The sequence below is a fragment of the Ambystoma mexicanum genome, chromosome 1p (assembly GCF_040938575.1).
Source record: "Ambystoma mexicanum isolate Mex_15411 chromosome 1p, UKY_AmexF1_1, whole genome shotgun sequence".
NCBI classification, from domain to species: domain Eukaryota; kingdom Metazoa; phylum Chordata; class Amphibia; order Caudata; family Ambystomatidae; genus Ambystoma; species Ambystoma mexicanum.
Genome location: NC_090921.1, coordinates 1218900467 through 1218926020, shown reverse-complemented (window position 1 = coordinate 1218926020; position 25554 = coordinate 1218900467). Strand labels below are relative to the sequence as shown.

The following is a 25554-nucleotide window of genomic DNA, read 5'->3' as shown; positions in this document are numbered from 1 at the left end:
ACATGCACGACGGCGTCGGTGGTTTCCATCAGCCTGGATGCCGTCGTGCTGGCAGAGGCAGTGGCGTCGGAGGCAGCAGCAGGCTCGACGTGGGAGGCATCATGGCTCGGGACCATCAAGATCAGAGGGGCAGGCATCGGCCGGAGGGCAGGGCAACCCTGGGATGGTGGTGTCTTCCGTGTGGGAGCAGTTGGTCCAGCGGATAGGTGCGGAGTGGCAGCGGGCGGAAGAGGAGCGGCTCATCATGGTCAGGGCGGAGTTCTCCATGCGTCGGGCGTTGAGGCGGGCTGAGTGCCTCGAGGAAGCTCGCAGGGAGTTTGAGCTGAACATGGGGTTATCCCTGCGAGACCTCGGGGCCAGGACAGAGTCCCGCCTCCAGGACATCGACATGGAGTTCGATGATGCCCTGGCCAGCAACATCACCGAGTGAGCCGCAGGACTTGCCCGCTGCCTTTGTATATAGTTATTTAGTTAGTTAGTGTTATGTTTCCTTTATTCATTTTTATTTTTTTGGACCGCTCGGACAATGGCCACTTTTTTGTAGATATTTTTTTCATTAGGTAGTAGTAGGTTTCATTTATGGTGTTGGGCTCATGGACCCTGGAATATTCGTGTATATAGTTTGCTTTTTGAAGAAACATTTTTTTTATTGATTATTGTGTTCACCATGAGGAAATGGTTTTTCATTATTTTCCTTCCACATGACATTGCTTTGGACAACATTTGTTTTTGGATTACTTTGTTTTTATTATTTTTACATTTGTTCTCGGACATGGACCTTTTATTTTGTTATCCCCATTGTTGTATGTTTGATTTGTTTACTTATTTTTCATCTTTAATACATGTTTTTTTAACTTTCACTTGTGGTATTTTCTTATTGGTTTCATACATGTCATGATGTGGGTTTTGACATTCACTTGCACCCGTTGTGTATGTGTGTGTGACGGACATGTGTTCATTTACATACTTGCCATTGGGGTTGTATCATGTAATTGCATTCACTATGTGGGTGGATGCAATCCTTGCCTGGGTGTTTGTGCTGGGTATGCTGCCCATTACTGCCATGATTGAGTATCGTCAGGACCTGGGGGCAGGGGGACATGTGTGGGTGCCTGGTGGAGGATGCCCCTGCACTGCTGGGGGGTGGGGGTGGTGGGAGACATGAGTGGGGGCCTGGTGGAGGCTGCCCCTGCACTGCTGGGGGGTGGGGGTGGTGGGAGACATGAGTGGGGGCCTGGTGGAGGGTGCCCATGGTGGCGGGGGGGTGGGGGTGGTGGGAGACATGAGTGGGGGCCTGGTGGGGGGTGCCCCTGGTGACTGGGGGGGTGGGGGTGGTGGGAGACATGAGTGGGGGCCTGGTGGAGGGTGCCCCTGGTGACTGGGGGGGTGGGGGTGGTGGGAGACATGAGTGGGGGCCTGGTGGAGGGTGCCCCTGGTGGCGGGGGGGTGGGGGTGATAGGGGACATGAGTGGGTGCCTGGTGGAGCCTGCCCCTGCACTGCTGGGGGGTGGGGGTGGGGGTGGTGGGAGACATGAGTGGGGGCCTGGTGGAGGCTGCCCCTGCACTGCTGGGGGGTGGGGGTGGTGGGAGACATGGGTGGGGGCCTGGTGGAGGCTGCCCCTGCACTGCTGGGGGGTGGGGGTGGTGGGAGACATGAGTGGGGGCCTGGTGGAGGGTGCCCCTGGTGACTGGGGGGGTGGGGGTGGTGGGAGACATGAGTGGGGGCCTGGTGGAGGGTGCCCATGGTGGCAGGGGGGTGGGGGTGGTGGGAGACATGAGTGGGGGCCTGGTGGAGGCTGCCCCTGGATGGTGGGGGGTGGGGGTGGTGGGAGACATGAGTGGGGGCCTGGTGGAGGCTGCCCCTGGTGACTGGGGGGGTGGGGGTGGTGGGAGACATGAGTGGGGGACTGGTGGAGGGTGCCCCTGGTGGCGGGGGGTGGGGGTGATAGGGGACATGAGTGGGGGCCTGGTGGAGGCTGCCCCTGCACTGCTGGGGGGTGGGGGTGGTGGGAGACATGAGTGGGGGCCTGGTGAAGGGTGCCCATGGTGGCAGGGGGGTGGGGGTGGTGGGAGACATGAGTGGGGGCCTGGTGGAGGCTGCCCCTGGATGGTGGGGGGTGGGGGTGGTGGGAGACATGAGTGGGGGCCTGGTGGAGGGTGCCCCTGGTGGCGGGGGGGTTGGGGTGATAGGGGACATGAGTGGGGGCCTGGTGGAGGCTGCCCCTGCACTGCTGGGGGGTGGGGGTGGTGGGAGACATGAGTGGGGGCCTGGTGGAGGGTGCCCATGGTGGCAGGGGGGTGGGGGTGGTGGGAGACATGAGTGGGGGCCTGGTGGAGGCTGCCCCTGGATGGTGGGGTGTGGGGGTGGTGGGAGACATGAGTGGGGGCCTGGTGGAGGGTGCCCCTGGTGGCGGGGGGGGGTGGGGGTGATAGGGGACATGAGTGGGGCCCTGGTGGAGGCTGCCCCTGCACTGCTGGGGGGTGGGGGTGGTGGGAGACATGAGTGGGGGCCTGGTGGAGGGTGCCCCTGGATGGTGGGGGGTGGGGGTGGTGGGAGACATGAGTGGGGGCCTGGTGGAGGGTGCCCCTGGTGACTGGGGGGTGGGGGTGGTGGGAGACATGAGTGGGGGTCTGGTGGAGGGTGCCCCTGGTGACTGGGGGGTTGGGGGTGGTGGGAGACATGAGTGGGGTCCTGGTGGAGGGTGCCCATGGTGGCAGGGGGGTGGGGGTGGTGGGAGACATGAGTGGGGGCCTGGTGGAGGCTGCCCCTGCACTGCTGGGGGGGTGGGGGTGGTGGTAGACATGGGTGGGGGCCTGGTGGAGGCTGCCCCTGCACTGCTGGGGGGTGGGGGTGGTGGGAGACATGAGTGGGGGCCTGGTGGAGGCTGCCCCTGCACTGCTGGGGGGTGGGGGTGGTGGGAGACATGGATGGGGGCCTGGTGGAGGCTGCCCCTGCACTGCTGGGGGGTGGTGGGAGACATGAGTGGGGGCCTGGTGGAGGCTGCCCCTGCACTGCTGGGGGGTGGGGGTGGTGGGAGACATGAGTGGGGGCCTGGTGGAGGGTGCCCATAGTGGCAGGGGGGTGGGGGTGGTGGGAGACATGAATGGGGGCCTGGTGGAGGCTGCCCCTGGATGGTGGGGGGTGGGGGTGGTGGGAGACATGAGTGGGGGCCTGGTGGAGGCTGCCCCTGGTGACTGGGGGCGTGGGGGTGGTGGGAGACATGAGTGGGGGCCTGGTGGAGGGTGCCCCTGGTGGCGGGGGGGTGGGGGTGATAGGGGACATGAGTGGGGGCCTGGTGGGGGCTGCCCCTGCACTTCTGGGGGGTGGGGGTGGTGGGAGACATGAGTGGGGGCCTGGTGGAGGGTGCCCATGGTGGCAGGGGGGTGGGGGTGGTGGGAGACATGAGTGGGGGCCTGGTGGAGGCTGCCCCTGGATGGTGGGGGGGTGGGGGTGGTGGGAGACATGAGTGGGGGCCTGGTGGAGGGTGCCCCTGGTGGCGGGGGGGTGGGGGTGATAGGGGACATGAGTGGGGGCCTGGTGGAGGCTGCCCCTGCACTGCTGGGGGGTGGGGGTGGTGGGAGACATGAGTGGGGGCCTGGTGGAGGGTGCCCATGGTGGCAGGGGGGTGGGGGTGGTGGGAGGCATGAGTGGGGGCCTGGTGGAGGCTGCCCCTGCACTGCTGGGGGGTGGGGGTGGTGGGAGACATGAGTGGGGGCCTGGTGGAGGGTGCCCATGGTGGCAGGGGGGTGGGGGTGGTGGTAGACATGAGTGGGGGCCTGGTGGAGGCTGCCCCTGGATGGTGGGGGGTGGGGGTGGTGGGAGACATGAGTGGGGGCCTGGTGGAGGCTGCCCCTGGTGACTGGGGGGGTGGGGGTGGTGGGAGACATGAGTGGGGGCCTGGTGGAGGGTGCCCCTGGTGGCGGGGGGGTGGGGGTGATAGGGGACATGAGTGGGGGCCTGGTGGGGGCTGCCCCTGCACTGCTGGGGGGTGGGGGTGGTGGGAGACATGAGTGGGGGCCTGGTGGAGGGTGCCCATGGTGGCAGGGGGTGGGGGTGGTGGGAGACATGAGTGGGGGCCTGGTGGAGGCTGCCCCTGGATGGTGGGGGGTGGGGGTGGTGGGAGACATGAGTGGGGGCCTGGTGGAGGGTGCCCCTGGTGGCGGGGGGGTGGGGGTGATGGGGGACATGAGTGGGGGCCTGGTGGAGGCTGCCCCTGCACTGCTGGGGGTGGGGGTGGTGGGAGACATGAGTGGGGGCCTGGTGGAGGGTGCCCCTGGATGGTGCGGGGTGGGGGTGGTGGGAGACATGAGTGGGGGCCTGGTGGAGGCTGCCCCTGGATGGTGGGGGGTGGGGGTGGTGGGAGACATGAGTGGGGGCCTGGTGGAGGGTGCCCCTGGTGACTGGGGGGGTGGGGGTGGTGGGAGACATGAGTGGGGGCCTGGTGGAGGGTGCCCCTGGATGGTGGGGGGTGGGGGTGGTGGGAGACATGAGTGGGGGCCTGGTGGAGGGTGCCCCTGGTGACTGGGGGGGTGGGGGTGGTGGGAGACATGAGTGGGGGCCTGGTGGAGGGTGCCCCTGGTGACTGGGGGGGTGGGGGTGGTGGGAGACATGAGTGGGGGCCTGGTGGAGGGTGCCCCTGGTGGCGGGGGGTGGGGGTGATAGGGGACATGAGTGGGTGCCTGGTGGAGGCTGCCCCTGCAGTGCTGGGGGGTGGGGGTGGTGGGAGACATGAGTGGGGGCCTGGTGGAGGGTGCCCCTGGATGGTGGGGGGTGGGGGTGGTGGGAGACATGAGCAGGTGTGCAGGTTAGTCCCCTGTTTTGTGGGCTGCCTGCAGGGGCCGTCGAGGGTGTACAGGGAACACCTGTGAGGACCCACCCAGCCTAATCGCGTGTGTAACTTCCCACGCACCCCTGTAATACACGTACCAAGCCAAATCGCGTGTGATAATTCCCGCGCACCCCTGAAATACACGCGCCCAGGCTATTCGCGTGTGGAAATTCCCGCGCACCTCTGAAATACACGTACCCTGCTGTAATCGCGTGTTTGACTTCCCGCGCACCCCTGAAATACACGCGCCCAGGCTTTTCGCGTGTGGAACTTCCCGCGCACCCCTGAAATACACGTACCCTTCTGTAATCGCGTGTGGGACTTCCCGCGCACCCCTGAAATACACGCGCCCAGGCTATTCGCGTGTGGAACTTCCCGCGCACCCCTGAAATACACGCGCCCAGGCTATTCGCGTGTGGAACTTCCCGCGCACCCCTGAAATACACGCGCCCAGGCTATTCGCGTGTGGAACTTCCCGCGCACCCCTGAAATACACGCGCCCAGGCAATTCGCGCGTGGAACTTCCCGCGCACCCCTGAAATACACGTACCCTGCTGTAATCGCGTGTGGGACTTCCCGCGCACCCCTGAAATACACGCGCCCAGGCTATTCGCGTGTGGAACTTCCCGCGCACCCCTGAAATACACGCGCCCAGGCTATTCACGTGTGGGACTTCCCGCGCACCCCTGAAATACACGCGCCCAGGCTATTCGCGTGTGGACCTTCCCGCGCACCCCTGAAATACACGTACCCTGCTGTAATCGCGTGTGGGACTTCCCGCGCACCCCTGAAATACACGTACCCTGATGGAATCGCGTGTGGAACTTCCCGCGCACCCCTGGAATACACCTACCCTGATGGAATCGCGTGTGGAACTTCCCGCGCACCCCTGAAATCCACGTACCCGGCCAAATCGCGTGTGAGACTTCCCGCGCACCCCGGTATACACGCACACGTATTTTTTGTCAGCGTGTCCGTGTTTGTGGGTACCCCTTTGCACGTCATTTGTCCTGGAGGGCCACAGTATAGGACATTCATCATGGCAGTATATGGGTGCTATTTGTTGGCGCACCTTTTGGCGCACATTTCTTACAGCCGCAGAGACGCTACCGCCTGCTTTCTTGTGGCGGTCGTGTTTGTGCCTGTGCGCTGGTTTGAGCGTGCGCTTTTTTGCCCTATTCTATTCCATGAATATGTGTTGTAGGCGAGCGTGTGGGCGTTCCGCGCACTTGTGCCCTGTACTTCCCCCGTGACGCCCACGTTTTTGCAAGTTGTTTCCGAGTGTTACGCCCGTGTTCTGCCTACTTTTGTTGCGTGCGCCGCGCTATGTGCGAATTTCGCTGTGGCCTGTGCGATTTTCGCTGTGACCTGGCGCACGCTGTTAGATGGCCTGTGCGCCAACGTGCGCGGCGCACTTTTTATCGCACATCAGCTGGTTTTCTCGCTGGTTTTTCTCGCGCACTTCCATGAATCGACGTGCGCTGCTTTTCGTGCGATTTTCGCACTTGCACTGCGATTTTCGCTATTCCACTGCGATTCGCACGTTTTTGCCCACTTGCGCCGCGCTAATTACTCCATGAATCGGCCTGTGTGTCTTTCACATGTCGCTCGGTATAAAGAAATAGGGCACCCTCTGGAGTTTTGATGTCATTTTATGCCATTTTATTAGGGGGCGCCAACAGGGATATCCACAAGTAGACAGGGACTACTTACTTGAAGATCTGAATTAGAGTAGAGGGTCTTGTCAGCCACTTTCGATTGTGTGGTGCACAGTCTGCTATGGGAGAAAACGGTCCAAATGGTAATCCCTAATTATCTGATACTATTAATTGCCAAATTGCATCAAAATACTTCTTACTTGGTAAGAGTAAATAATGTGGGAGCAACCACTGATTCAATTACCATTGAGGTTGGGGTGAAGCAGGGTTGCAACCTTGCAGCAAAACCTGTTTAACCTCAACCTCTTTGGCATTAATGAAATCTGGGCTAATGCGATCAGTTATCAGTTATCCTACAAGGCTGGGCCACTTGAAAATCCATTGGCTCGCCTTTGCGGACGATATCTTGATCTTTGATCGAACTGCCTTTGGTCTGTAACCAAAAATATCTCTGTTTGCCGAGTATGCCAGAGCCCACAACTTGAAATTCCATCTAGCAAAGTCGCACATTTTCATCTTCAGAAATTTGAAGAGAAGACAGTGCACTTGGAAATGGACTATTGAAAATATACCAATTCTGTGGGCACCCACCATTAAGTACTTGGGGTATCAAATATCCAACACTAATTCTATCACAATGTGGAAGGAAATACTGTACAACAAAGTCAAACACTTATCTACGAAAAATGCATTTGGTTTAGTTCAAATACTGCACATTTTCACTAGAGCCACTCATAGAATTGTACATGCTCAAAGTGGAGGCAATTATTCTATATGCCATGGATAAGTGTATTTTAGACATTGGTAATCTTCTTGATCAACTCCAAGGAGGACTCTGGAAGGGGGTGCTCCGTTTGGCTAAATCCATACCGAATGCAATAATCAGGCAGGAGCTAGGTCTGACTGCCTTATCAACTAGATTGCACTGGCAACTTTTATCCAATTTAGCAACGATGTTATTTCCACCTGTAAATTCCTTAGATGAGGATTTAGGAAAAATGATAGCAGTTCGAAATCCAGACTCAATAGCAAAATACTATGACAGGATGATACTTTTATTATCTGAAATGGCCCTGACTCCAGAAGACTTCAAATTTAGATTACTCCATGTCAAGAAACATCACTTTGATTATGATTGGAGTAAAACCCTAGACTTGATTGAATCCTTGAAATCGTACAAAGAAGTTGCAAAATTCTGCACCATGTGCTTACCTCACAAACTTTACTGAGTACAATTTCCATGTAATCAAGCACAGGACATCTATCTGAGATTCAAACTAAATCAAATGCTATGTCTTGATAGAATCCAGAGATGGTACTGGAAAAATGCTGGTAGGGCTGAACTCAAGTGCAGGTTCTGTGAAGAAGACTCTCTAAACATCTGGTGACTTATTGTAGTTATTTTGAAAATGAGCGCCTTCAAATTATTGAAATTGATCGAGTGAATGTACACTCATTGCAAGAGAATGGTTCTGGACGACATGCATGTGGGGCACTAGTGTTAAGTTCATATTGGTACTGTCAAGGTTTCTTGCATTTATCAATGCTGAACTTGAACAAAAGATGCCAAAAATGCTTGATACTTAAGGATATTCTTCTTTGGTTATGCTAAACAGGGATTTTAGTTTTGTGTTGCAGAAATTGGCTCTTTGTGATGTGAATAGGATTTGGTAGACATGAACACTGATTTTTTTTTTATATAATAACACATATTGTAGGAAGCTACATTTAATGTTTTGCTTTGGTGTCTAGTAGCCACTATTGTCAATTATGAGCTTTCTTTCAGCTTGAATGCAAATGTGGTTTTATGCATCGTCTCTAAATTGAATGTAAATGTTATTCATATATATTTTGAGAGTTCACCTTTGACCTGACTTAGAGTACTCCTCTCTGCCAAAAAAAACAGTGTTTTCCATGCTTTTAGGCCTGGACTATTTTAAGATCATGTCAGTTAGATTAAAGAATGTATACACCATGGGCTCGAGAAACACATTCTAACATCAACGAGTAATTAGAAGTCACATACCTGGAGACACAATGAGTTGACCCACCTCACAAAGTTAGATCTGCCAATCCAGGGATGGCTAGACTTAACAATATGCATGCAAGTGTGATATGAGATAAATCTATTTTACTTATGCTGGACATGGTTTAGATGGGTCAGTTAATCCTCACAAGTGCAATACATTTTGGATATAATTAGCAGTTGTGCTTTTCTTGTGAGTCTTAGAAGGTTACATACATAAAGATTACTTGTGTTTGAGTTTGTTAGTATTTGTTGAACAATCAAGTTTTTTTATTGTTTCTTGAACTTCGGGAGGGAGGATTCGTGGCACAGATGGGGCGCGAGCGAGTTCCAGATAGGGGAGCTGCTATGGGGAAACTAGCGTTGCCTGCTCTAGTAGTGGAGAAGCGTGGGATTTGAAGATGTGTAGTGGTATGGGATCTGATTGATCTGAGCGTGGTTTTACGTCAAATGCTTCGGTTGAGATCGATGGGGGCGGTGTCAGATATGCCTTTGTGTGTGATGGTTAGTGTTTTTTTCAGGATTCTCGCTTGTACTGGGAGCCAGTGAGCATCTCTTCTGTGTTGCAAGATATGCTCTCTTCTATTAATGCCTAGTGCTGCTATAAGGGCTTTGTTTTGTAGGAATTGGAGTTTAGTTAAGATTCTTTTTGAGGTACCTAACAGTAGAATGTTGCAATAGTCTATTTTTGCTAGGATGAGGGCTCTAGCAAGTGTCAAATAGTTTTCGGTGGAGAGAGGACTGCTAAGTGTGATAAGTTTGGTAGTGTAAACAGTTCAGGAAATGATGATGCTGAGATGGTTGTTGATGGTGAGGTTGGAGTCGAGGTTTTGACTTTTTGAGAAATGGTAATTGGTGTGCTATCTATCACTATGCGGTGTAGTCTGGGTGGAGTTTGCTGAGTATGGCTGGGGAGCCGACTATGAGGATCTCAGTTTCTTCTCCGTTAAGTCAAGACTGTTGTTAGCCATCCAGTTTTGGATGTGGGAGTATGTTTTAATGATGCAGGCCGTATCCTGTTCAAGGTTGCCTGTAATGTTAATCAGTAACTGAGTATCATCAGCAACGTTTGCGTAAATTACTCCCATAGCATCCAGTGCTGCGAAGAGTAGTTTAGTATAGGCGTTGTATAGCATAGGGAGAGACAGGATCCTTGCGGTACTCCAAAGGTACCGGGATGGGATTGGCTGCAACTTCCCCTAGGGTGACTCTTGACATTGATATAATTAATGTTCTTCAGTGACATAGCCACCCACTAATGAAAACAGGGTGAGAGACTTTTCAACACTTATAGCGTATAACCAGAAACTAATTAGACTACTAAGGAATTATGTTGACTGTTCTGATGGCTCTATCCCCAGTCAAGCAAGCTAGAAAGTTTACTTTGACTGAGACTTGTCTGCACACATTCTAGTGGCCTAATAATCGATTTCGAGTGCGTTAATGGACGAAAAGTCGGGTAAGGTCCATAGGAAAGTTTTCTACGATCTACCGATTTACGCTTAAAAACACATGGCCGAAACGTAGGGACAATAAAAAAAAAGTCCCGGAACTATCCTTTAAGCAAGGTTTTCATTGTTCAGACTGAAACATATGACTTGGGTTTTCTTTCCATGCTGTCATAGCATGAAATGATTGTAAGAAAACATCCTGTGGCAAACAACAGTCACCAAAATCAGCCCAATGAGGGTGATTGGGACTCTATAGAGAAATATTTGTATGCCGTTTTGGGGCTTTGGGCTAGTTAGAATGTTCATCTTTGTTCCTATCGGTATGGTCAAGACTTGACATAAGCCTTTAATGTTGCTTATGGTCATGAAGGGAAAGAAACCAAATCTAATCCAGTGAATGACCTCAGGAATTGAACTCAAGAAAAGGGGGCACATCAAAGGTGCCTTCCCCATTAATGGTGCTAGTTAAGTGTTGTTCAGTGCCTTGGGCAGTTGTGTTTCTCAGAGTCGTACAATTGGCAGCACATTTCAGTGTTGGTGCTCTTGCCTCTTTGTTGTTAGGACACTCCGATGAAGCAGGTAAGGAAGTATACTCTTAGAGGAATGGGAGCAGGGAGTGCCCTAGCAATGATTTTTTTTAAAGTCCCCCAGGAAGCACTTAAGTTGTTTGAATCTTTAATGCAGGCAGAAATATGTTCAGGGACATGATGGTAGATTAACATAGTAGAACTTTCAATATCCCAGAGTACAAGCATGTTACATAAGGGACACAGAAACAGAGTTAAATTGATGGTGCTGTGAGTTTGCTGCCAGTGATGTAATAGATATTGACACATGTGATATATGATACTTTACACATGATGTCAACAGTGACGTCAGTGATGATATTAAATGATATAATTGACAGAGTAATTTCTAGTTTTAAAGTTAGTGTCATGGGCAGAACAGTAGCAAAGACTAAAACGTGCTTAGCTTCAAAACGAGTGAATTTAAGCCGGTTTCTGGTCCCAGATCACATAACATTCTTAATTTGAAAAAAATACATTTACTTACATTCTGTCAAGTATTATAGCCCAGTAATGACAATAACTCATAGCATTGCATTTTCAGGAAGTCTGCATATTGGACATCAACTCAAAGAAATGTTTTTTTTTCTTTCTTTTTTTATGACGTGCCATTGATTTAGTCATCAGTGATACTGACAAACCATTTTTGACATATGTCCTTGAAACATGGACTTCGATCTTTGGTCGTGTATAATTATTGTATTCTAACTGTAGTGTTACACCCAAAAAAATAAAATGAAGCTTGCAGACTTTGACATATTTGTGGTGCACACAGACTAGGGTCAGTGGCTGTTTACTGGTTTGCACTCAGATACACCAATGTGGTGTATTTAGATGCGGATGGAGTATATTGCATGCATGAGAGGCACACAATACATTGGCTTCCATGATATATGAATAAGCACACATTACGGCGTTTCATAATTTCACGACGTACGCAGATACTAGTTGAACTATAATGTTTCTATAATTCCCTGCCATGATGGGATTACCACTTCTAAAAGTCTCGCAGTGGGCACACAACATTTACCACAAGACTTCCAAAATTAACAGTGTAACAACCCTCTTTTTACATCAAACAAATGTATATTTTTGGTAAATAGGATGTTTTCTTCCTTCCTGAGTCTGCAGAATAAGAGTACGTATTTCCTGTGGGGTCAGACATGGTATTCTGCCAATGGGGTGCGTCGTGTTTCATAGACCTTTGTATTTGGAAATTAGTTGAATTACAATATTGTTACAGAGAAATTCTTGGAAAAGTTGGAAACATTTTCATAGAGCAGGTAAAATGTCTTGCATCTGTTAAGATAACAAGAAACCATTGTTGGATAGCACTTGTATGACTAATGCGACTCACACTTATGTTCATTTTTTTATATTTATTTTTGTATTTATTTGTTACTTTAAAGTGTGTACTAGGTTTCAAAATAAACCTTGCACACTAACAATTTAAGAATTTCATAAGTTCACATGTAAACCCTCTTAAACTTCATTTAGACATATCAACATTTTGCCATTGTACCAGACACGATCAGCAATATTCAGCGCGCAAAACCCCTTTTGAAGATTCATGGAACAGACTTTGGGTGCATTTCATGGACCTTGCTGAGTCTTCCAGGAGGTCCATTACATCTTTGCGTGCCGTTGGCTGCTCTGTGCGAGACTCACACAAAGGGCCTCATTACACGGATGGCGGAGAACCATGGCGGTATTAGCGCCATGGTTCATGCCGGTAAAATACCGGTACCGCCTTGGCAGAAAGGGGAATTACCGCCCCATTCCAAGGTTGGCGGGGCGGTATTTCCCCCTTCCACCATTGCCCTTCCCCATTCCCATTTTAGGCCCATAGGGCTCAATGGGAATGGGGAAGGCGCTAATTACGGTACCGCAAATTGCGGTACCGTAATTAGCTCCCTGGGTCCCTTTGCGGGTTGGTTTTTAACGCCTGCAAAAAGCAGGTGTTAAATCCCCCAACCCGCAAAGGGACCTCGTAGTAAGGCGGTAAGGATTTACCGGTACCGGTATTTTACCGGTACCGGTAAATCCTTACCACCATCCGTGTAATGAGGCCCAAAGTGTGGGACGGGCCTACACAAGGAAATAAATAGTTGGCAGAACATGCATATTTGGAATTCCATACGCAGATTGAAGAAATGCAAGGACTTAAATGGGTGTGTCGAGGGCCAGCTACGCAAAAGAATCACATCCCAAGCAATGCGCAAACACAAGCGTATTCATTGATCTGACCATTCAACATTACGTCGGGTGAGGTAGTACACTAAGCTTGCCATCCTAGTGCCACAAGAAAGGACCAATCGCATGGGCAACAACGCGCAAAGGTAAGGTACAGTCAGGAATATAGGTGTGCTGGCACGCAGTTGAAGTGTCGGTTGAAGTTAGGGGTGCATGTATGCAGATTACCGGGGTGCAGCTGTGAGTTATGGGGATTCGCATGTAGATTTACCAGGAGCCGACTTGAGCTTCGTGACATGTACTGCATTTTATTGAGGTGCAGTTAGGAGTTATGAGGGACTGTACGTAGTGTCACTTGTGTGCTGCCATCCCCATCCCCACTCCGCACCTCTACACGGCTGGAGGCTTCCATTTTTTTTTAATTTTTTTCCTCCCTCTCTTCCTCCCTCCCTTACCTTCTGCCTCCTTTGTCCCCGGTGGGGGACGATGGCAGCCAACAGCCATGTGGAGGCCATCCCCACTCAGCGCCTCTACACGGATGAAGGCTTCCATTTTATTTTATTTATTTATTTTTTCCTCCCTCTCTTCCTCCCTCCCAACCCCACTTACCTTCTTCTCCTTTTTTTCGGGAGCAGACGCGCTGGGAACACTTCTGTTTCCAGTGCATCCGCCCCTTATGGCCGCCATGGAATCAGGAGCACCCTTTCCCGGCTGCCATTTTCTTGGTCGTTTCGGAAACAGAAAATAATGCTTTTAGTGCCCCGGTCATGCAAATCATGTGGGCCAGGGTACTAAAAGCAATATGACCCTCACGGCGGGGGGAATTACTGACTTGGGTAATGCCCCGCGGCATTACCTGAGTTGGTAATGCCCCTGCCGCGAGGGTCATATTTCTTAATTGAAACTGCAGTAAAAGAAAATCAATTCCGTGGGAAAATATACTTTGAATTTGGACTTTACTTTGTTTACCAATGCTTGTCATTAAATAATGCCATTAATGTAAAATCTACAAGTCTACAGCGCACAGATTAATATTTTTTTGCTACAAAAGAATAGAGTCTTAACCTTGATTTTGTAATAAGAATTGCATGGAATGCTACTCTGTTTCAGTAAATCCTTTGATAACAAGATGTCATCTGGTGACAACTGTCCTTCAGCTACATATTTATCTCACCTCCCAACAGTACAGGTTTCCTAAACGCTCTTGCACGCACCTTTACCCACCCCAGAAATACGATTGGTACCACATATGTACTTTGATCTTGAATAATTGTTGGTTATGGTTCCAATGTGTAGTGATGATTGTTGAATCAAGCAAGCTAAATTCCCAGTTGCTATTGTACCCCTGCACACCATGACAGGAAGTCGCAGAGGGATTGCATCTGCAGAGTAGCTTGTAGCAAGGGTGGTGTTGCATTATATATCCTTAACCTGGAAAGTTCCTTCCCACCCCCAATCAAGGAGCCCTGCAATACTTGCTTCTGTTTTTTTTAGCGCTGGCCTTACTGAAGACTCATATAGAGTCACACAACCCCCCCCCCTGCCTTTGCCCAACCGAGCAAAGAACCAGGCTGGGTATAGGAAATATATTCTTTTAATTACAGGTAATCAAATGCACACTAAACTACACATGCCATCTTCTTTGTGGCTCACAATTAACTTCTTGTTACATAAGTGAATCACAACACTGGGTTAGGAAAAACACAAATTACAATACTTTTCTTTTTACAAATTTCAGATTAAATGATCATCAAGACTGGTCCATACATCAAATCACTTTCATTTACGATGCTGTACAATTTTGGTTGTCCTGCGTGCTTAAAAGGCTAGCAGCTGGGTTAAAGATTTGTACCAATACATGGGGCAATTATGATTTCACCCACATCTTTGCTCAAAATAAGCACAGGGTGATATAGCTTTGGATTTTACAGACCCCCCCCCCCCAACTTTGTTCTGTGTTGGGGAAGTTGCACTGAAAAATTTGGATGATTGAAGAATTCTGGATTTCAGATCACCCTCCACTTAAAGGTCTGTGTTGGGGAAGTTGGAAGTTTATGGATTTTTTTTTGTTTATGGCAAAGACATCACTCCTCCTAAAGAAGTCAAGGTCAACAGGACAAATAGGATCACCCAATTAAATAACATTCTATAGTTTTCAGCACACACCGGGAATGAGCTTTGTTCATTTGGAATTTTAACAAAAATCACCCGGTGGTGTCCTGCGAGGGGGATTCATTATATTCATATTTTTTAGTTAATTAGGTTAAGGATCTACACAGTTTTTCCCCTTCCACCCACTATAAAGGCAAAGGATTTAAGGGCAGTAGACTCCCCCACCTTTTGGTTTCCCAGGGCTCACTTCTACTTGCATAGAAAGCTTCTGTTTACAGTTCAGGAAAGCCAGCTGCATTCCAGTTCCCTCTTGGAGGATATGGCAGGGGTCTGGTCACTCCGCTCTCATTGATGGTCCCGAGCACTCCACCATATGACCCAGACAGCTTTAAGGCCTTCCAAGAAATAGACAGCTCCAGCAAGATGTAATCTCTGCAATCTCCTTTGCTGATTCCTTGTGGCTGTCAGACGGTAAGTTTCAGCAGCTCTTCCATTTTTTCATGGTGTATCCACTTTATATAGAAACAATGACAATATCAAGTTTACAATCTTGGGGAGTAGCCTGCAGCAGTTCTTGCAATAAGGACTGGGAAATTACCCTTCTCTCTCCCCTTCAAACTGTAGCCCATCTCTAAGGATTGGTTTAGGATTCTGGAGCAGACATATGGCAATTCCCATTTGTAATTGCCATTTGTTTTCATGTCAAATCTTTGGCAAAAACCAGTTATGTATCAAAAGCGTTGTGCTTTACTAGTAACAGACATAATATATATATATTCCGATTCGGATATTCAGGGAAAATTTAATAAAACAACAGCCAGGTCTGCACCTTGTTGCACAGCTGTTTGGCTAGTTTCTGCCATTTTCAGAAAAAAGCATAATACTTATGAACATTTAATTTATCACCCATATTCCTAATTTTACCCTCCACCAGCATTCCAACTCTCACATTTGGAGCTTTTTCAAATCAGTCAGAGACCCATCTTAGATGGCCATTACAGTTCCCTGAGTGTCAGATGGATGAATTTTGTATCACCAAAATCGCCTGGAAATATCAACAAAATGAAACATACATGCAATCAGTATGACTTATGGTTGCTGAGAAAATGTCTGAAGTTATAATAGTCCTTTTAAACAAAGGGAATCTTCATATGTGCAAATATGAACTTCCCTTCCTCCAAGCCATTTGTCTCACTCGGTCAGTTTTGTTTTGGTCTCTTTTAAATTGGTTGCCTAAAGTTGTAAATACCTGGGATACACCAGCTAGAGCATCTGGCCTGCTCATAACTGCTCTTTCAAAGACACCAAGTCTAGGGAAGTCTGTTTTCAACACCTCTTAACTACCACACTTAATTACATTTGTAAACAGCTTGGGGGGATGTAAAAGCCAGGCTTGCCGTCTTTGTGAAGTTTGCACAGAGCCCCACCATTTGTCCTTGGCACAAATGGACTCCCATATTGCATTTTCTAATATAAGCCTTGATTCCTTGACATATGGTGTGTTTTCAGTGTCAACTTTACATTTTCGCGTAAAGTACAGGGCTGTTTCTTTCAGCCATTAATTAAATACACTTTTAATTATCTGCTGTTCATTTGCCTGCTGAAAAGTGAGTCAGTCTGAATTGTCACAGTGCACCATATTTTGATGGGTGGCAGTTTCAGTGAAAATGTGGCAGGTATGTCTCAGCCAGTAATATGATGTGCTTTTACAATCTTCACTTGGATTAATATTTTTGTTTTAGCCATCTTTGGATTTCCCTTGCAGAAAGACACCCGCATAGTCTGCCAACATAGGCCTACAGGAACTTTTCATGGCAACTAAGTAGGCTTTTCTTTTCAAATGTGTTGCCGGTGTTTTGCATGTGAAGCATAATCTGCCTTACTTTTCGTCAACACACATACCATGCCTTTTGCCTCACATCTTTATATTGGCGGGGGGACATTTTTCTCATGTCTTGCTTTAACTTACAAACACACATCCAAAGCCGTTTTTGTTTCAGTGTTTAAAAATCATATTTTTCATGTGAAAGGGACCCTTGAATTTCTTTTTCGTTTGTGAATATAAAAGCTGCTTTGGCAGGTAGGCCTTTTCCACATGGCCCTTCAGTTCAGTTAGTTTGGGGCTTTTCTTTACACCCTGCAGTGGGTGACTGTAAACTGTGGTAAGAATGTTCCATTGAGTTACAAAAGAAAACAGAAGCTTCAGATGTGTATAATGAGACTCAGAAACCTGATGTGGAACTTATCAAACCAGTGCAGTATTCAGTGTTGTGTAGGTGGCTCCAACGGATCCACTAAAGGTAGCAAAAGCTTTTAAAATCATGATTTGCACTTTCCTTGCAGTTTTATAGTTTCCTTTCCGCCATTTAAGAACCTGAAAACAATTGCAAGTAACTCAGCGTAGGTATTTATGTATGTATGTATTAAGCAGAGGCCCATCAGAGGCCAAGATCCATCCATCTGGATGTAGAGTTAGCAGAGTGACAGAAAAAAGGTGGCAGGCGTGCCAACGTTATTAGTACGGATTCTGGTGTTTCTTCTGTGCGTGCAGAGGCACTTCAGGCTAAGTGCTTTCCTCACTGTTTGAGGGTGGCAACATACGCTTGGGACCGCAGACTCAGGTAAAAGCTCCGTCTGAAGTGCAGAGCCTCAATTGAAAATGTAAAATGGGATGATTGTGAAAAGTGTAATTCCAGAACCTGCACTGAACTCCTGTACTGAGCGTGTGAAGAGCAAGGGATCAGTGTCCTCACTTGCTAATGGCAGTGTGGCAGTGGCGCACCTTTCAGGAAGTGCCTGCAACATGCATTGACGTCACTGTAAGTGAACATTTATTTCCACTGGCGTGAAGTCCTTGCTGGCGATAATATGTTTTGAATCCAAGTGCTGTGGACAATGGGTCAGCGGGCATCTAAAGGCCTAATACTCAATATAGGTGTAATTGTATATATGAAGCCCTGACAGCCTTTTTGATCGAGTATTATAGAACAAAGTACTGAACCAAATCTCCTTCATGTTCCATCTTTTTCGATAACTTAAGCTCATCTGAAGCAATAGCATTTATTGCTAGATATTCCGAGCTATAAACAATGCAAGGCAGAGATACAGTGCCCAACTCGCAAAAGTAAAGGGATATTCACAAAGTACCATCGAATGTATGCATCATAGGCACACACAGCCGGGTGGCACCACCTCCCCTTTATGCAATTTCGCAAATCAGTGAGTGATTCAGAACTGAGATGCACTTTAAAATGCATTTAGCCAAGGGGAGCCATAAGTAGATCTGTTGTTTCCGACCACACATTTTCTTTAACCATAACTGCAGCCGTTTAAAACATGTTTGTTTATTTATGTTTTTATTGGACATTTGTATTTTGACTATAGGCACGTGTTTCCTGGTGCGACAAGACCACTAATAATAAGTGGAAAGAAAGCTCCTTTTATGAATTTTGTATTGTTTATTGTTGTTATTTGCACAGAAAAGACAGTTACCCCTTGAAGAATTTCCTAGAATGTCATTGCAACATCAGAGACGTTGTGTATTGTTTGTGTAGCAAAATAAGGATGAATGAGTGAAAATGAGTCTGTGAGGAATGATTCATATGTGTTAACTTATATACAGTATTGCACAGACGTGTGTTATAATTGTGATTGCCTTTTTGTAGAGTGTGCTTTTTTGCAGTGTTCTATTTGAATTAATAAGAATAAGATATGTATTTTTCTAAATAACTAGAATTGTCATCTGCTGCTAATTTCTAGCTGCAGAGGATGGCCATAGGTTCTAGGTCAACTGAAAAAACTGGGTGGAAACCCCTCAGTTAGCCAGTCCCTCTCAAATTGTTCTCCTTGCAGAGTTACCATAAAATTGCGTAAGGGTAAATCAAGTAGATATCCTTTCTGTTTGGAAACAAAAGATATTGGGATCTCTTTAGTGCAAAAAATGAAAATGTATTATCTAACATTAGTACCCGGCACGCGCTGCGCACCGGGAATCCCGTGCATGCTGGGTATTCTGTTCCCAGCGAGGCGCGTGGCAATCCCCACTCCGAGCCTTCCCATGGCTGGAGGCTGCCTTTGTCCCCTGCCGGGGACTCAGGTATATTTTTATTCCTCCACCCCCCCCCGCAAACTATCCCCTCCCTGCCCTCCCAACCCCACCTACCTTCTTTTTTTCTTCCAGTGCGTCCGCTCCCGATGGCCGCCATGGAAAGGGAAAACAGACTACGTTTTCCCTTTCCCGTTGGCCATTTTTTTCACTTTTTTTTTATGTTTCGAGTGTTTCAAAACAGAAAAAAATTCCATTAGTACTCCGGTCTAACGGGCCGGGGTACTAATGGCTATAAGACCTTCAGCGGCGGGCCAATACCACCCACGGTAATGTCCCCGGGGCTTCGTTAAGGCCCTCGCTATGCTTTGGCCTGTAACCTCGGGGTGATATTGGCCTGCCGCCTTGGGTCTTATTGGCACATTGTTGCTGCTTGGTCATATCATGAATGGCCTCTGCCCTGATGGAGTTTTTACTCCGAAAGGCATTGGCTTTAGAGCTCTCCCTTCAATGAGGCAACAGCTGGCCTCCTCCACTGTTGGATATTAAACTTTCGTTTTTTGCACTAAAGACATCTCAGGATCTTCTGTTTTGAAACTTGACTTCTAATTTAAGTACACACTCTTAAGAACTATAGAGAAAGGATATCTACTTGATTTACCCATCCACAATTTTTTTGGTAACTCCGCAAGGAGAACCGTTTGAGAGGGACCCATTTTTTTCAGTTTACAGTTGATTGGATCCAGGTATCTTGGATCTCCTCAACCAGTCAGATCCTCAAAAGGTTCATTTAACTCAACCATCTGAGACTGTATTTAACCTATCATTGAAATTAATCAGTTGTGTCCACCTCCTTTCTTCGTCATTTCTAATACCTTAAGTTCTAGGTCAACCATTAATCACTTTAACTAGGGACCCGTACCCTCTTGAAACAAACAAAACCCACAAGCATGTTTGTCTAATATAAAGGTTCACAACATTCTTGAGAGTCTGCTTGTTGTGGTTGGTCTCTTAGCCTCCCTCTTTGTTGTTAAGCGAAGGGTGTCCATGAGTAGATCCATCATTTCTGACCACACATTTTCTTTAACCACGACTGCAGCCGTTTAAAACATGCTTATTTATTTGTTTATGTTTTTATTGGACAGTTGTATTGCGCCTATACACACGTTTCCATGAGATGTGGGGGGACATGGGAACCTCAAAAGTAGAACAACAAAAACGGTTATAATGGTCTTGTGACAATCCTACCAGTTTTTATTTGTATTGTTTTAACATTTCATGATAAGGGCACCTAAAGCAGAAATACCAGCTTCGAACTGATAGGCACCTATGATACGTTACAGGGCATCAACGTGAAAAAGAAACGAAAACACAGGAAACCGGCTTACTTGAGCCATGCCCCCAGACTGTGGAACCCCATGCCTACCACTGTCATGCAATTTAGGACGGAGCTCACGACCCTCCCCTTCAAGGACCATCTCAACACACTGTAAAACACCTGATCCCACCAAGTGCAGACCTCACAGTTCCCTCCTGTTCCTTGATATGATATATAAATCATTTATAACGCGCCTCTACACAAGTGTTTCTAGGCCCGACAAGACAAGGAGGGGGAAACAGAAGGAGGACAAAACAACAATTCAGATTCAGCAAGTGCGGCGAAGAGGCAGGGGAGAAGTGACAGCTGGGGAGTGTGGGGTGGAGAAGTGCAGGTTGCTCAATAAGTGCTGCCAGAGGGTGGCTCATAAGTGCAGAGAGAAGGCACTGCAGGGTTGCAAATAAAGACCCTTAAGTGCTGGGGGAGCCCAGAGACAGTGCAAGGGCAACTGGACATGCAGGATCCTGGGCTCGAGTTCAGTGGGTGGCCAGGTGACCAGTGTGCGGACAACTGTGCTGTAACACAGCCCTGCAGTAACTTTACCCCCAACTCGTAATAGTATTAACCTCTGATGTACAGCTCGCCATTGATCGTCCATGCTCAATAAATACCATATATATATTGTTTTTAAAAATACATATTGTCCTGGTGCATTGCCCTCAAGAAATGCTCTGGTCCCTTTTTCGAATAAGTTGATCGGTGCATACCAATGAATCATGTAAATCAAACAAGCACCCCCTCTGCTCTTTTACTTGGGTTATTCTTTCAAGTGCAGAATAGAAGAGGTGTAAAAAGCACACATCTTAAAAAAGGTATCATCTCCATTACAGGACCGAGTTGATGGGGAAACCAAGAGGACTCATTATATAATTCACCGCAATCCTTGCTTATGGTTGGCAATGGGCCCCTAAAATACGTCTTTAAAATGTGAGCCAATGAAAGTCTATAGGTGGATCGAAGCTGTCTATGGGTCGTGTTGGGCACCTTCAGCCCACCAATGAAATGCAAGATAAACATCCATAGAACACCCCACAGAGCTGAAGAGCACCCCTTCCCTCTCCGCGTGTGAAGAAGGTGCGGTGCCAGAGCCAAGAGCTGGGAAAGCCCAGAAGGGGCTGCAGACACTCGCAGCCATGATGCGCAGGCAGGCTCCTTACAATGAGCAATTCGCACCCAGGCAAAGGGCAATTCTGCCTTCCCACCACTTGCAATGAACCCACATGCGTTTTTATCAGTGCTGTACTGGTTGCCACACGCAGCAGCTTAGAAATTGCCATGTTATTGCACAGAAATCTACCCTACAGCTACTGGACCCCGGGGCCGGGTGAATGCATGATGGTTTTTAACACCTAGAGTGTATGTAGGGGTGTAGTATAGGTGTCCCTCTGTATGGATGTGTGTATATGCGGAGTTGTCTGACTTTTTCTCTGTATGATCTCGCAACGTGCTACAGTAGAAGCACAGCCTGATATTGTACAAGATATATCCTCTGACGCAGGGAACACCTCTCTCCAGCCGCCTCTCCTTCGGGCGCCGCGCCCCATAGAATACAGTTCTACACATAGCTGCTCCACCTTTTCCCGCTCCTTCCTGGGCCTCTTTCCTATCCTCTGCCCAACTATCTTGCTGACTTTGCTCTCCCCACCACTACTGCATGTTCTATCCTACCCCTTATTTACCCCTCTGACAGGCAAAGCGCTTTCACTCAACTCACAGCTGGAGGTCCCTTACAAATGCAAGATAACATAACGAAATATACACGACAAATAGACTTGTATTCCTGTATTCAGTAATAAATCAACTAAACATGTTCAATTCTTCAGAATTGTGTGGGGTCTTATGTGTATCCCGCAACACACGTATTGTTGTATATGAAACACATTGACCCGGAAAGTAGTATACTACTTTAATACCTGCATATACATATCTGTAGATATCGCTCACCTGTTTTACTGTTGCTGTACTTGCCCGTCCAGCCTTTCACTGCAATACAGACGCCTTGAGTTTCAAGGCAGCTCTTTTACTACGTCATGGATTAGAGGGGGTTCTTCCCGTAACTAACCTGTCCTGAAAAACCTGTTTAAAGAGACAATGAACTGATCTTTACTCCTACCCGCATCACAGACTAAGACGCCTGTCAGCATGTACACCGGAATTACTTGTGTTGCGTGCGTTCTAATTCTATTTTTAGACAAGGATTTGAGAGCTGACATATTAATTTAAAAATGGTTAAGGTCTGAAATATTTACTGACCATATATTAATAAACCATTCATTGACCAGTAAATGGAGATTAAGTGGACTGCGTGAATTTAAGAAACTGTTTTCTTGAGTGTTTTTTTTTTTTAACTCATGCTTTTTCACTTCCGGGAGTGTCAATGTCGCCTCTTCCTTTAACCATTCTGCTTCATTCAAAAACATGTGTCGAAGAAGATTTGGCCCCACTTTAAACACGCTGTCAGTGCTTGCTTTGTTTAAATGACTATTATTTTGAAACTTTCAAAACTGGGTATCTTGTAATCGTTTTCTTCTTCTGAGAACTAAGGAGCTCATTTTGCTCCTGTCGATCGTTAATTGAATGTGTTAAGTCCCTGCCTAGGGAGGACCTCATTTTAATTCATTTATATGCCTGTGATGAGGGGCGCAGGGCCATTTTAAGCATTTTTGGGGCCCTGGGCACGGACATCTTTGGGGCCCCCTCCACCAAACGAAAGGAATTAAGTGATCAAGAATATCTGCCCCGCCCCCACCCCGCCACAATGACAACCCATGGCTTGGTATGCTGCCTCACAGAATTAAAAATAAGCATGTTGACTCCCTTTAAGCCCCCTTACCTTCTTCATTCTGGTTCTAATCAGAATTATAAACATGCACCATTTGAAGGCCAACATTATCAGTCTACGAAGAGGTTCCTTCTGTTCTAGCGTAGATACAGGAGTCTTTGTATCACTAGAATCCAGGAAGGTATGCAGCCTGTAGTATTAATGCACGACTGTATGTAAAAGGTAAATGTAACCCCGAATAGACAGAGAACTCACATTTTCTGCCTCACAGAACGTAAACGTGCTCAAGCATTGATAGAGCAGACCAATTGGCAGGAGGGAGAAAGCTACACATACCATGGCTAGTGGTTGCAGATTAGAAGCTACCAGGAAGTATCCATACAGACGGAGATTAGAAGTGGGACATGGTTTTCAAACAGAGTTGCCATTAGAGATCAAAAGAATAAAGTGCCTTTGGTGTGCAATATATCAATGCTCACTATTACCGTGGAAACAACACTATAGCCAGTGAAACCATGAGTGAGGCTGTTTTGAAGATCATACCCTGAGAAGGAAATCTCTCTGAAGGGCTGACAATTTTGAAAGGTTTAGGGACTGGCAATTTCGAGAGGCTAGGCAATACAAGATTAACTTAGATGCCCAGCATTACACACACTGGTTACAGGGATGAATCAGGGATTTTGTAATTTTTGTATTTGAACACTTTCATTGCCAGTTCTTACCATGAGCTAAAATAATCTTATTTTATAAAACGTAGTGGGAAATTACACCATTCACATTACCAAACATGACCATTTTTTAAAAACAAAATATTATAGAAGGGGTAACACAGAATGATTTTAGCTTCATTCTCTCCATCTAGAGAAGTATATAAGTACCAGAATACCAATCAGTGTGATTTAACAGATTCAATATGGGTTGGTCTTTTGTATTTTAAAGCTTTACATAGTTCCAAAACACTGGCTTGTGAAATTGTCATTTATAAACCTTTACAAAAATGCAAATAGTTTTGTGTCAAACGAGCAGAGCTTAAAACATGCTTGCCCGAGTCCTGTACCATCTGGTCTGCTCCCTTCTGTCTACAACCCCTTCGACTCAAATAGCCTCATGATATGATATGATATGATATTTTATGTGTATCGTGCTCGTACACAAGTGTTTCATAAGAAGAAAGGTGAAGTAATGGGCTAAACCATGCCACTGGCATGTGAGGAGGCAAACTTCACAGCAGACAGTACAGTAATGTACGATATATTAGATGATTTGACCAGGATCACTGTATTGTTTGCTGGCAAAGTCAGGGTACAAGCATGATTCAAAATGTGGATACTATTCATCTCTTGGACTAATAGTTCATGCTTGTCATTTTAGGTGATTGCCGAGATTTTACATCCGAACAAACCAATTTCTATATCTTCACCATAAGAATGACATGTTTGTTTATAGCAACCCCTATCTGGTGCAGGTTCATTGCTGATAATAGCACCTGTTGTGCTGCAAGACCAAGTACATACACAGGCAGGTTTATAAACTTCAGCGATAGGACAGGCTCAGCCAGCCTTATATGAATGTGCTATTCTAATCTACCCCTCTGACAGGCAAAGCGCTTTCACTCAACTCACAGCTGGAGGTCCCTTACAAATGCAAGATAACATAACGAAATATACACGACAAATAGACTTGTATTCCTGTATACAGTAATAAATCAACTAAACATGTTCAATTCTTCAGAATTGTGTGGGGTCTTATATGTATCCCGCAACACACGTATTGTTGTATATGAAACACATTAACCCGGAAAGTAGTATACTACTTTAATACCTGCATATACATATCTGTAGATATCGCTCACCTGTTTTACTGTTGCTGTACTTGCCCGTCCAGCCTTTCACTGCAATACAGACGCCTTGAGTTTCAAGGCTGCTCTTTTACTACGTCATGGATTAGAGGGGGTTCTTCCCGTAACTAACCTGTCCTGAAAAACCTCTTTAAAGAGACAATGAACTGACCTTTACTCCTACCCGCATCACAGACTAAGACGCCTGTCAGCATGTACACCGGAATTACTTGTGTTGCGTGCGTTCTATTTCTATTTTTAGACAAGGATTTGAGAGCTGACATATTAATTTAAAAGTGGTTAAGGTCTGAAATATTTACTGACCATATATTAATAAACCATTCATTGACCAGTAAATGGAGATTAAGTGGACTGCGTGAATTTAAGAAACTGTTTTCTTGAGTGTTTTTTTTTTTTAACTCATGCTTTTTCACTTCCGGGAGAGTCAATGTCGCCTCTTCCTTTAACCATTCTGCTTCATTCAAAAACATGTGTCGAAGAAGATTTGGCCCCAGTTTAAACATGCTGTCAGTGCTTGCTTTGTTTAAATGACTATTATTTTGAAACTTTCAAAACTGGGTATCTTGTAATCGTTTTCTTCTTCTGAGAACTAAGGAGCTCATTTTGCTCCTGTCGATCGTTAATTGAATGTGTTAAGTCCCTGCCTAGGGAGGACC

General features: G+C 47.2%; 1 protein-coding gene across 1 annotated transcript in view; it reads right to left on the bottom strand.

Moving 5' to 3' along the window:
- Positions 1-24927, bottom strand: part of LOC138452113 (IgGFc-binding protein-like) — a 135466-nt gene extending 110539 nt beyond the window's left edge. Inside the window, exons 1-2 of the mRNA XM_069604952.1 lie at positions 24893-24927; positions 22203-22334 (exon numbers count right to left, since the gene is read on the bottom strand). The gene's annotated coding sequence lies outside the window, so the exon portion shown is untranslated. The remainder of the gene's footprint in view (positions 1-22202; positions 22335-24892) is intronic.
- Positions 24928-25554: the final 627 nt, after the last annotated feature.